Source organism: Harpia harpyja, chromosome 2 (assembly GCF_026419915.1).
Source record: "Harpia harpyja isolate bHarHar1 chromosome 2, bHarHar1 primary haplotype, whole genome shotgun sequence".
NCBI classification, from domain to species: Eukaryota; Metazoa; Chordata; class Aves; order Accipitriformes; family Accipitridae; genus Harpia; species Harpia harpyja.
Window position 1 is genome coordinate 69,005,823 of NC_068941.1, and position 13,457 is coordinate 69,019,279.

Consider the following 13,457-nt stretch of genomic DNA (forward strand, 5'->3'; position numbering starts at 1 on the left):
AGATATTAAAATGCCAGGTTGAATACAATTACTTTAAACCACACTTCATGTAACTGCTTTTTGAGTAATAAGCCGTTGTTACAATATCCCAAATAAATGATACAATTATAAAGTCTTATAAACAAAATAGGTAAAGAAGTGAAGGAAAAGTTACCTCTAATCTTACCGAGTGGTTACAGAGTAATTTGCCTCTCCCTTTCTCAGCTCATTTGTTGTTTCCCTGTTAAGAAGATGATACCAAGAATTTCAGGCCTGTTGTGTTAAAGCGTAACGAAGTTTTGCGGAAAATAAACCCCCTTGCATTCCAGCTTGTCCTCAGATATCAGAGGGGCTGGGGGCGGCTAGGCTTAGATTCTGGGTGGTGCCCAATTCAGCACTGTAAGTCCAGTCGCATTCAATGTATTGAACTATAGCAATTATGGATGCACTAATAGTGCACTGTACTTTCAATTTGGCCGCGTTCAATGCACTGGAATTGCCAGACTTAAGGCGTTTGGTTGCATTCAATGAACTAGCACGGCTAGATTAATGAATAGTACAGTTTATTAAAGCAACAGGAGTACAGGTTCTTTTGGATTGCCAGTGACAAATACACTGTCTGCAAAGCACATGCAAGTAATAATACAGTCAACTACAAGCACACCAAATTATGGAAAAATTCTATAGAGGTTTCTGTTTCCTGGGGAAGCGCTCGGTATAACCGAGGGTTCGAATCTTACCCAAAAGGCATTCCTATGGGGGGGCAGAGAGGTTCAGCCCGTCGACTGATCCCAGAAGTCAGTGATGCCCTCCTGACTTGTCTATGTGGTGTCTTCCCTAGCATTCCTCCTTTCTTAAGCCCTTTTATATTTTCTTTTTTTTAGGTGGAGCTTGAGTGACTCTAGTCATATGTACCTTTATTATGATGGGCTAAAATCTCCTCACTTTACTTTTAAAGGTATGTGCTAGAGAAAATTCAGAGCGCATGCTCAGTGAGGGGTGGTCACACCTTGAAGGCGGGTAGTTTTTGGGATGGAGGTGTGTTTTGGTATTATGAGATTATAATGAGCAAAGTTCTATGTCAGTACTCCAGAACGGGACACTTATGATATAAATCAGAAGCAGGGCAGTAGGTTGACAGAACTCCCATTATTTTACCTCCTCGCTTCAGTGGATTCAGTGCAGGGACCCTCCATTCTTGTTCCTACCGTTCCAGTTCCCCATCCCTGTGCTGATATCTCAGAGCCTGGCCGCGGTGTCTCCACTCCGCTCCACCCTCTGTGTTGTTTCTCAGGGTCAGCATACCAAGTTCCCCTGGTGTTGCTAACATCTAAGGTTGCAGGTTATGTTGCTTAGGGAATTATTATGGAACAGATTTTGTGTATATCCACCACATTCCACCCTGGATGTTTACCTTCCCTTGGGGTTGGGGGGACACATATCAATAAGTCACCTCCAGCAGTCATTCCACAGGGCCTTACAAATGCCTGTTCTTCATCTTGGTAAAGTAACTCCATCCTTATTATCAGTAGGCCTTTGAGATTTCCTAGTGTTACATGTATTGTTTCATTCTGTCACATGAGAGAATTTTTTTTTTTTTCCATAATGTTTTCCATTAAATTGCACAAGTGGCAACCATCTTAGGGTAAAATTTCCCCTTTTCATGGAAACGTGGAAATGATTGTCAGACTAGAAGTCATTTTCTATACTTACCTTATTAGATATCATTCATTGTTCCAACGTTTAAATCTCTCTTCATCCTTTGACTGCTATTTGGTATTCTCAGTGACAAATATATCTTTCACCAAATACTGCATTCTATATCAATCTGCATGTTAAGAATGCACAAACATCTTAACAGGCTAATTGTAGATCATTGCTGGCTCTTGACTGACCTTAGACAAGGTAGTGAATGAGCACTTCTGTTTGAAAAGGGGATTGGTGTGACTTACCTCCAATCTTTTTGGTTTAGTCCTCCTACAAGAGAGTAAACTTAATGTTGTTTTAATATAAAAACATAGCATGATGAATTTACTACAGAAAAAAAATAATCAGACATTTCAACAAAGAAATAACTGGCATAAGTCAACGTGTTTGATAAAATATATTCTTCAGGATTTGTAGTTTACAGGCTACAGTGGAACAATATGGCCAACATTCACATGTTATTGCTTTTGATTTCCCAGACCAGATACGTATCAAGTGGAATTGCCTACATATTTGCAGTGTATGTGTAGGTCTAGAGCAGAGTTCATGCTCATACCTGAACTTACAGAGATTCAAAAATCTTTCTTGTATGAATACCATGAAAGAACCATGCTGGCCCCAAGCTAAGCATCAGGTTCTACTGCTTCTTCATAAGACAAGAGTCTTTTCTAAACAATGACTATAAGAAATGAACTGAATTTCCCATTTGCAACTTTCCCAAATGATTTAATAATTAGATGATAGTATGTGTGGTAAAGAGGGTCTGTGGAGTTGAGCAGAGGCTGCACGTCTCTGCAGGATGGAGACTAGCACAGAGAGGCTTCACAGGGGGACCCATTGCTATGTTCCCTCAGATAAGGATGAGTGCAGTATTAAAACTAATTACAGTAACTGTTGAGATTACAGTGTTATCTAAACAACTAGTGAAATAAGATAAGCATCTGTATTTTAGTTTTTACTTGAAAGAGTTACTAGAGTCTAGTCACTTTAACCAGGTGACATGGATCTGTATTTCTCCCTGGAAGCGCAATTTTCTATCGTGTGTTCAGAAATATTTTAATAGTTTAGCACTTCTTTCATCATTTATTTTTGCTATTATTTGTATTTCATATTATTTCAAACATTACATTGATTCATCAGTTGGCGCTAGTTTCTTTTGTGAGGAATATTTGCTTTTAGAAATAAATCTCGCCCTTTAAAATATGTTTTTTTGCTTTTCTAATAGTAAGTAAAATCAACAGTAGACTTTTATTAACCTATTATTTAGAAATAAATTGCAAGTTCATGCACTCAGCTTAAATGTTAATAGAAAATATAAAATTAAGAAGAAGATGTTTAAAAATGGAACACTGTGAAGGTCTGGCAAATTATAGCCAATGTCTCAAACATTTGTTAAAGAACTTTGGTGGGGAAGATGCCCTCTGTAAAAGCACTGGAGCTATGTAAACAGGAAAATGTGGCTAGAGAAGAAGGCCCCACAGGGGGTGGGACTGTGCTTCTCCAAAGCCACAATTCCATATCTTAAGCGACCATGAGAAGAAGCACAACCTATGTGCCTGCAGGAAAGGCCAGACAGCAGTCATGCCTGCAGGGAGGGAGAAGCAACTCCCCGATGACCCCCCAAGCCCACCAACCCGTAAGAATCCCGTGAACATGAACTGTGCATGTTGAGACCACTGACTCATTTCTGGAACATTTCTGAGCTCACACTGCGCTTGCTCAACAATGGCAAACCCCACATACAGGGGCAGACCCTTTAGGTATAAAAGAAGTTCTCAGCGTGCTCTCCAGAACTGGATCTCTAGACTGGAGGACCAACGCTGGACCCAGGACTGGTGAAATCCTTTCCTTCTCTCTTTCTTCCTCTCTCTCTTTTTTCCACAGTCCCTACACCTCATGACTTTAGACGCAAACCCGTTGATCAAGTCTGGGACTAGGAGTGGATCCAGCCACCCCATGGCTCTTCTCTGAGAAGGAGTCTAGAAATCAAGGGGGTCCACTCTGGACCTTATGACTCAATGGGAAGGGTCTCCTTATTTTCTTCTCTGAATTGATCCCCAAATAAGTATGGCTTACATGTGGCTAGCACATGTTGTACATTTTACTGACATAGTATTATGTTTCTTTTCCTATACCTCCCTTCTCCTTTCAAACAGTGGCTTAATGACATGATGCAAGGTTCATATCGATAAGTTCACTTGTACTTGGGCAAGGTTAGCTTGGTTGAATAAATGTTGATAGTTGTTGAACTCCCCTGGTGTCATTTCACCTCAATTCTGACAAAGGAAATCCATGAACCTGAGTTGCTTCAACCTTGGGATGTTGGTAGTACCTGTCACAACCATCTAGTGTTGTGCTAATCTAGTATGTGGATGAAGTGATGCCAGCATGCAGCTTGGAGGACATTGACTCAGAACACACACTACCAAATTTGTGTAAATGAATCCTGTACTTGATCAGTGAATGTCAGGATCCAAAGAAACAACTCTCCAAAGAATTAAGGCATGCAAATCACTAGTTTAACTTTTTTGAAAGTTTAATTTAAGAGGAAGTACTAAGCTAGAAAATGTCATTATATAGTACAAATGACATAATTTGACAAGGAGGTAAGCAAATGGTAACAAGTTTTCAACATTCAATAACCTTTTGACTAGACTAGGTCATCATCTAGTTACTTAATATAAAGTTCACAGCATTTGGAAAGGGAATGTGAACTTGCCATTTGATGTAGAAACATTTAAGTACTACATAACTACATTAGTTCAGATTTAGGATTTAAGATCTTTTCTGGTTATGCCAAAGGTTTTTCTACAGCAGTGGCAGTTGTCTTGACACACAGGCACAAGTGCACACAAGGTGAAAGTTGTAGTACAAAAATCCCTGAAGGATCAATTTCAATTGTATAATGTGGCTATGTCAGGCAAGAAGAGATCCGGATGTTAAATATTTGTAAAATTAGGTTGACACATTCAGCATAGAAAGAACTCTAAAACTTTGTTAGGACAAATCAAAACTGTGTTGGGGGTGGGTTAGAAGGGTGGAATCATGTGCATCAACAGCAGGTTTCTAATACAGTGGTCACCCCTGTGAGTCTTGCTTTCTACCAAAACACAACTATATTTTAATATTGAGTCACTAAATTTTCTTAGGTAACTTTGGTCATAGCTAGACCTGACCCTGCACTATGCACGTTTCTATCTTGAGTCCTGCGCACAAACAAAATGTGTGTGGCAAAACATACATAGCATAAGACATTTGGTGGCTCAAGACAAAGTAGAGAGATACAAAACCAATTTATTCTGTTTTCTTAGCCTGAAGCAAGTATGTTGCAAGGTAAATTCTGATTGGCCATCACAGATTGAACTAGTTGCTTCTACTTTATTGTCAATGGACATTATCCACCATCACTGACTACTTGGCTTTTACTTGGCTTTGTTATTGCAAAGTCAGCATAAACACCAATAAAACGCTGCTGATTGACAGTAATCTGTCAACCAGATCTGATCAGTGACATCTGACTACAGACTGCAAGCACACACAGACACTCCAGTAAACATGAAGTCTTTTGGCGCATTTGATCAAGATTCTGCAGTTAGTATTATTTTCTTCTTTGACCTTCCTAAATTTGTCAATGTGTCAACTTTCATGTGGTTACACACAAAATTTTGTTGTGAGCAAAGGGGACATATCTTACATATGAAGATGAGAATTTATTGTTACTCTCAAAAAATTATCCAAGCAAAATACAATAATCAGGTGTAACTATTATTAGTATAATTACCACAATACTAGCACTCACAGTCCAAACTACCTAATTGTTACTGAAAAATATATATAGAGAGAAATTTCCTAGTATCTACCCCTCTGTCTTACGTTAGGTTCACCTTTCCATGTTCCTTCAGGACATATTGTCAATGTTACCACTCTTCTTCAAGAAGAATAGGATATGAGTGGGATTCATGGTGAGTTATCAAAGTCCTGAGTTCTTTGCCAGGTAGTATTTTATTGGTATGATGGTAGTGGGGGGTTTCTTCCTTCCTAATCTTGAGTCTGCATATTTTTATATGGTTCCTAACACAGTCTACTTAGGTTCCCATTTCTACATTATACTTGTTTTTCTGAAAGCCTTTTTACCTGACTACTCAGGTTGCACTCCTTCAGTGACAGTTGTCTACAGTCCACATCTGAGGCCTCTGGTATAATCATGTCTATGTGAGTACACTGCCACAATACAGTTTTAGCTAGCGTCATAGGTAGTTCACTTTTCATAGAATGTCTGCTTAATTTTAGTATCCATTATTTAACAATAGGTGTCATGCCACACAGTTACATAGAGCTAAAGGAAATTTGGGCAATAGTTACCTGACTGCTGAACAATCATCGATCTGGAATAAACTAAAGTCAGCTCAGGCTAAGAGTGACCCAAACAAGTACTGAAACCTGCACTGCCACGTCAATGCAGTCTACGGCCTTTTATTAGCAAGTCAAGATCATACTTACTAGTTTAAACACAGAATAGAATTTTTAACAAGATACAGAATAACAAAATAGGTTCTTCACTGAGCCGTTGGTTGGTCACTGCAACAGGCTTCCCGGGGAAGTGGTCACAGCACCAACACAGTCAGAGTTCAAAGAACATCTGGATGATGCTTTTAGTCATATTAGTTTTAGGTAGCCCTGCGAGGAGCAGGGAGTTGGACTCAATGATCCTTATGGGTCCCTTGAACTTGAGATATTCTATGGTTCTATGAAAATAATAATTTAAATAAGAAAACTGAAAATTTTTACTTCTGTTTATTCAACATCTATTTGTATGCAAATTAAAATTTGCATCTTTCAGCTATTCAGACTCTAGGTAAAGCAGATAATTTTTAAATAACAGGAAAAAAGCCAATCTGGCATCATTCTTCTCCTTTCCTCTCCTATAAAGTAAAGTTGAAGGCCTCTTCCTTTGTAACCTATCATCCCATTCATCCTCTTTCTGCTTACAGTTACTCTGACCATTTGCCTTTTTGTCAGAACACAGGTTTTCCTCAGGTAATATTTCACATTAGAAGCTCTTTAGCTTTCCATTTGTCTGGTCTGTGCTCATTCAGAAATTGAATTTACTGTAGCTGGTTGTAGTGTTTTTACATGATTTTACAGAGTGTAGCAATATCTTTACTATCTAGACTTAGATCTAAACTTATCTGGTAAGGTGTAACAAAGACAGTATGTTGGCTATGTCACTATCTTCATTTTGGCATATTTTTGAATATGCCTGCAATATGCTTACCTGAGGATTAGAGGCAGGCAAGTAAAGAAATTAAGTTGAAATATTACTCATGGTTACGCTTTAGACCGTGATGCAGTGACTACAATATTGAGCAAACAACCAAAGCACTATGTTCCCTTCCCTGATCACTTGTTTTATGACAATTAAAAAAAATCTTCCATTTACTTCAATATGATTTTTTTTTTCATAAGTCTGTGCTTTTATATCTACACTACCAGTAAGTGCAGCAATGTCAAAGATCTCTAATCTTTAATTTGGTAATTATAGCTAGAGAAGTAAACTAAGTTGTCTAGAGCTGGTTGGAAGGATCTCTACATTACAGAAGTTACAGTAACATAAATAAATAGTTTAGTCATTCTATTTTCTTTCCTACCTGTTCTATGTCATTCTTTTTCAAATAATTGATGATTATTTCATCAGGCATATGTGATTTTAGGTAGGAGTGGTATCTTCTGCAGCAGTAGAAATAATAAATAATAATAGCACAAGGAAGGATCCAAAAATTGGCTGGAGATTTTCACCATTTTGAAGGCCAGAACATTAGTTGTACTTTGTGAGACATAAAATTTTGTTTAGTGATTTCTGTGGTAATTCCGAGATTTAAGGTTTGACTTCAAACACAGTCTTTTAAAAAAGACATATACCTCGATTTAAAGATTTTGAGTAAGACCAAGTGCATCATACAAGAGTTGTTCCAGCAGCTAATAACGTGTGCTAAAAAGTTGAACTTTATTTGGCAAATGTCTAGTTATCATTCCTCAACTGTGGCATTTTTATCTGTTACACTCATGGAGCACCATAATATGAATGGACTGTGATTAGATGTGATTAACTCCCTTTTAATAAATTAAACAGATCAAGTATCACAAAATAAGACAAGCTTTCCAAAATTCATGTGTTTGGATAGTTCCTTTTTTCTACACCCCCAGGTTTCCACATTCTCTATGAATTCTGGGACACAATGCACTATTCCATTAACAGCTTCACTAGTATTAACAAAACAGAGGTGCTACTACTTAACGTCAGCATAGGTGTTACCAGTTCCCTGCTTTTATTTACTATTTTCTTGTTCAGATTTTAAAGCATCTCATAAACCCTTTTCATCATGGTATTGCAGTGGGAAATCATGTCCATGATCAAGTTATTGCTCTCCTTGATACAGCTTGCCATTCCATGTTGTTATTCTTTATTCTGTTTTTATTCTTTAATCCTAGCAGCATTTTATCTTGTTTTCAATTATTTCAGTTTATTCAATGGTGCTGATTGTTCCATTAGCCTTTAATGATTGACCTGTTCACATTTTGTATGTCTCATTTTGCTGTTAACTAGGTAACAATGAGAGGAACAATTCCTTAATCCATAGGTAGGTTTAGTTACTCCTTAAGATGAAGGAACAGGATGTTTTCTCAGTTTTGAAGACCTTGGTTCTGAAATATATTGACAGCCAATGGAGATGTTGTTTACTCTAGAATTGAAGAATATTAGCCTACTGATATTCTCCATATAATGTAAGCAGGCATAAATGACAGTAGAAGTGGAATGGAAGCATAGAATTGGACATTTTCAGTATTGTGTCATCTTTCCTACAGCTACCTTTTTTAAATCTTTCGTTTTCGTTTTTTAAAAGAAACCAGATAGCCAAGCAGAGTCTTCTGTACAACCAAAAAAAAAAAAAAAAAAAAAGGAATGAAATAAAATAAAATGACAAGGATTTTTTTAATAAGAAAACTCTTACTGTATTCACAAGCTTATGTGGAAGTATCTTCCTTATGAAGTATTTATGGACATGTTTTATTTATAGAATGCTGTGACAGTTATATCATGCAGAGGACTAAAAAAATGGCAAGGAATTTTTGTATTTTATAAAAATGTAGCCCTTAAGACAAACTCATTATGCCTTTCTAAAATTGATAAAGAACATAATAAACTCCAGCACCTGCTCATTTTCTTAAAGAAACATCAATTTATCTCAATATTCTTCAGTTCTACAAGTGAGAAATATGCATGTGGAGGACATGAGACAATCCTAACTGGATTGAACAGATGCTTCATGCTTTAGTGTTTTAAATTATGTATGATGCATGAATGTTTCTTTTCATTAATGTGCAAATTGCAACTGAAATTTTGCACAAGTTTTGTGTGTCCTGTATTCCAAGGAAAATGACCAATTAAAATGTGATTGTTTTATCCATACAAGCACAAACATACCCCCCCCCAAAATGCATTGGATGCTGTTCATTAGAATGTCAATGCTTTCAGTAGATTGATCACACTTTCCCACCCAGTATATACTTTTAACGTGGCCATTCCTAATTTCTGTCTGAAAAGTTGCTGCCTACTCATTCATAACCAAGGGCAATATTTGTTTTTTTAGAGCATCAACACAGAGTTTTCTTCCTTCCCATTGTGAAGGAATGTGAACCCATTAAAGATCTGTTCTCTTCAAGGAAAAACAAAACAAAACAAAACAAAACAAAACAACAAAACCCACAGTACTTTCCCCAAAAGCAATTCTTTTCTTGTGAACAACATCCACAAAGGATGTTATAATTTCCTCCTGTGGTCTTGAACCCATTTAGAGCCGTGGTAACAGTATCTGTCAGTAACAGATCACTCACATCTGCAGTTGCCATCATGTAAGTAATTAAAAAATGACAAGATGTCCAATTATTATGAAGTTATCATGCATATTTTCAGCTAATAGAACATTTCAACATCTAGGTAGGCGTTTTTAAAAAATAATTAAATAATTAGACTGTGAAAGGGAAGACAGTTACCAAAAGCCAGTTCTTATCAACAATAATACCTTTTACCTGAGTTTTACATTATTGCACTAATATTTATCCTTGCAATTTTTTTGTAAACTTTAGTAGCAGCTCCATAAATTCCTGAAACATGTTGAAGACAAGCTTCATGGTGACAGTTCTATTTTCACTGAAACTGTAGGTATGGCATAAGAACTACTAAACAAGTGCTGTTTAGTTCAGCAGGTATTTCTCTCTTTTGTGGTGGAGTTTAGTGCATGACTACATCCAGGCATGTAGTTATTTCTAGGAAAAAACTTTGATATAATGGTCATTCGATGATATCTAACATAGCATTTGTTCTTAAGTGGATAAAATATAATTTTCATATGTATTTTAAGTTGGCAATAATTGCTATGACATTTTAGTTCACTCTAATCATAAAGTTAAAGCTGTTGCAGCAAAATAATCATTAAAAGCATTTCTTCTTAGCATCAGTAGTTCCCAAAACAAAATATATAATACCAATACCCAAACCAAAATATATAATACCAATATGTTTCAGGGCTAAAATTTTAATTTTATTATTCTTATACAAGTATCATAGTCAATATACGTTATTTGGCTTTGAGATCTCAAAAGCTTGCTGTCTAAAAGAACAGATTATTCCTTCCTTCCTTCCAAGAATTAAAGGATACTTTCTATTTGCTGAAATTAGAAAAGGAGAATGTGTTAAAGCCTAATATAAAGCCTATTACAATCAATAAAAGAACATCCCATAATTCAATGTGCAGTTGATCATGCCTCTGCTCTTTTTAAACCTAGGGCTTTTACTCACCTCGCCACCTAGCACAACTCACAACCCTGAGTTACACATCTAGAAACACTTACGAACACATAGGAGTATCAGACATCCAAAGCAGAGGTTCCCAAAGTGCAGTACACACATTATTTAAATTAAAAGGCAACTCAGTGAATTGGGGATGGAAGGGGAAGGAAGACAAAAAAAGCCTTGGAAGTGCTAGCCTAGTGAATGGCTGACATATGCTGAATGTTGCTGACTAAGCTGACAAGGAAATTTCCGTAGGAAATAGGGACCAGGAACAGAAGAAGTAGATTTATATGTCCTTGTTTGGCAAGAGACTTGAATTTCCATGACACCCTTCATTCAGCATTTACAGCTGTGAATAACTACTTGCACACAATGGATTAGTATTTTCTTTTTCATACATTGTATGCACTCCATTTTGCGTTTGTTAGCAATTACTTATTTAAGCTACTCGGTATAAAGCTAACACCATGTCCAATGGTCAAAGGCAGAATGTCAAAATAACTCTGCATCTTGTCAGTTCTCAGTTTACCTGAAAGGTATGTGTTCAGATTTCATTGTAATTACTATTTAAGGATTGTATTCAAAACAGTGATTATACCTCTGAATAAATAGACCAAGGCTTAGGTAAGTGAAGAAAAGGAGCAAAAGAGCTTATTGTATTTAAAACCTAAAAAGCTGGGGTTTGTCAGTGAGGATGACATATTTAAACTGTGTCTCCCATAGGGTTGGTTGGTATAGGAGTCACAGACACTGATCTCAATATTGAGGTGACACAGGTATACTGTAAGGATGGTCCCTGGTCCCATTTAAGAATTCATTTAGGGCAGCTCCTACACTATGAATCCTTCTCAGATGTTGAATGTTGGACACTGAAACACCAGGCACAGTCAACTCCTAGACATTTTTGTGTGTACAACCCAGCACAGTCATAGGCACCAAAAGAGTTTGGTAGCAACTAGGAAGACTTTTTTTTTTTGTGTATCAGTGGTGTTTAAATATTGCTTGAAATTAATACATACAGACATTTGTTTAAATATTTGTAGAAATGCAGAGGGGCATTTAGAAATCCATCTCATCCAAGAGTCCCACTCCTCCAAGAACCTATTCTTTCTTGCTATGATTTTGCTTGGCTTGTATATGAATATGGGAGATATTAGAAAGAAGTAATAGTGTTATCCGTGAACTCATAAAAACACATAGCTGTAAATTCCTTACTGGATTTAAGATGCCTGTACATGTAGCAGCTAAGAGGAATGAGATGGTTCTACTCAAACTATGCTATGGATCTGAGCATTTTGACACAGGGAAGAAGCTGATAAACAGGATTTGCAGGCAGAATTCTCCTATGGCTTCTAGAATAGCAGTTTCATACAAACTATTTTTATGAACTATATCTGCCAGGATAATATCTGGCCTAGAAAAGTGTTTTTTAAAGGACAATCATTTGGTGGAGGAAAACAATTCTCTATACTAAAATTCAGCAGATCATTGGAGTTTTCACCACAATGTACTTCATTTTTCGGAATGCACTGAAACCAAGCATTCACGCATGCTAAAAGTGAAGATGACAGGCAGGACAGCAGTCTGATGTACTGCACAGTATGCATTATCTAAGACAGTACACAGAACTCACACTTACTTCATGTAGTCAGTGGTCCAGGATGCCCTGTAAAGGTCATGTAAATATATGTGGAGAAAAATAAAGTTCTTAAAAAATACAGTTCTGAAAACCTGAAATTAGAAATAAAGCAGCAGACTGATGAGCTGTAATTTGTTATATACAATGGTTACAACCAGCTTACTAAGATTAAACTACATCATGCTGGAACTTCCTGTGAAAACAGCACCTACTTTTACTGCAATTTTTTTCAGTTAATTGATAGAAGTTCCATTGGCAAAAAGGTGTAAGTTTATCCAATAATAACAACACATATTTTAGATGCAGGACTATAGCAATAACAAGTTTGATAGTATGACTTATAAAACAATTATTTTATGTTCTATCCCCATTTTATTGTCCTCTTAAATTATTATTTATTATCTTCTACCTTTATTCACTGAATTGCCTATTAATTTAAATAATTGGTGTACTACACTTTGGGAGAGAGGGATGAGGGAGGGAGGGAGGAAGTGTAAAGTTCCATGAAAAAGTAATTGAAAGTAAAAAATGAACTAGCAGAGAAGTCAGAAAGTAAATTTGATACACATTTTTATTACTCAATATTTAAAAGATTGCAAAATTGTAATGATTTTTTTTTTACTACAAAAGCAATTCATTGATTTGCCTTATAGGATACTCAAGATTGAAAGCAAGTTATTTAAAAAGCTATAATTCATGTCATTTAATTTCAGTCATCCTAAAATTCATTTCAACTGTTCTCTTGTACAGATAGGTGTCTAGTAGAATGCTACAAAATTAACACATATTCCACAAGTTTATAAGGCTAGCCTTTCTTTCATGAAACTTTGGCAAGCAATCTAGAGACACAAACTATTTTACCTTGTTCTGCTGTTGTGGCTTAACCCCAGCCAGCAACTAAGCACCACGAAGCCGCTTCCTCACTCCCCGCCCACCCAATGGGATGGGGGAGAGAATCAGGAAAAAAAAATTAAAACTCATGGGTTGAGATAAGAACAGTTAAATAGGACAGGTTGGGAAAGATGGGAAGACTGGAGTCACAACAACCTTCCATTTTGTTTTCCATGTAGTCTGATCTTGTGAATGTTTTCCAAGAAAGCTGACCAGAACAGTCCAGAAAGGTAAAAAGGAAGTCTATGCTTAATCTGCAGCTCCCAATGAAACTAGTACTGCACTGGGTACCTCACCTCTCATCACTATTGATGGGCTCTTTAGGTGTTCAGTGAGCATGCTGGAGAACACTGAGGGTCCCCAGTTCCAGACATTTTATTAATCCCAAAT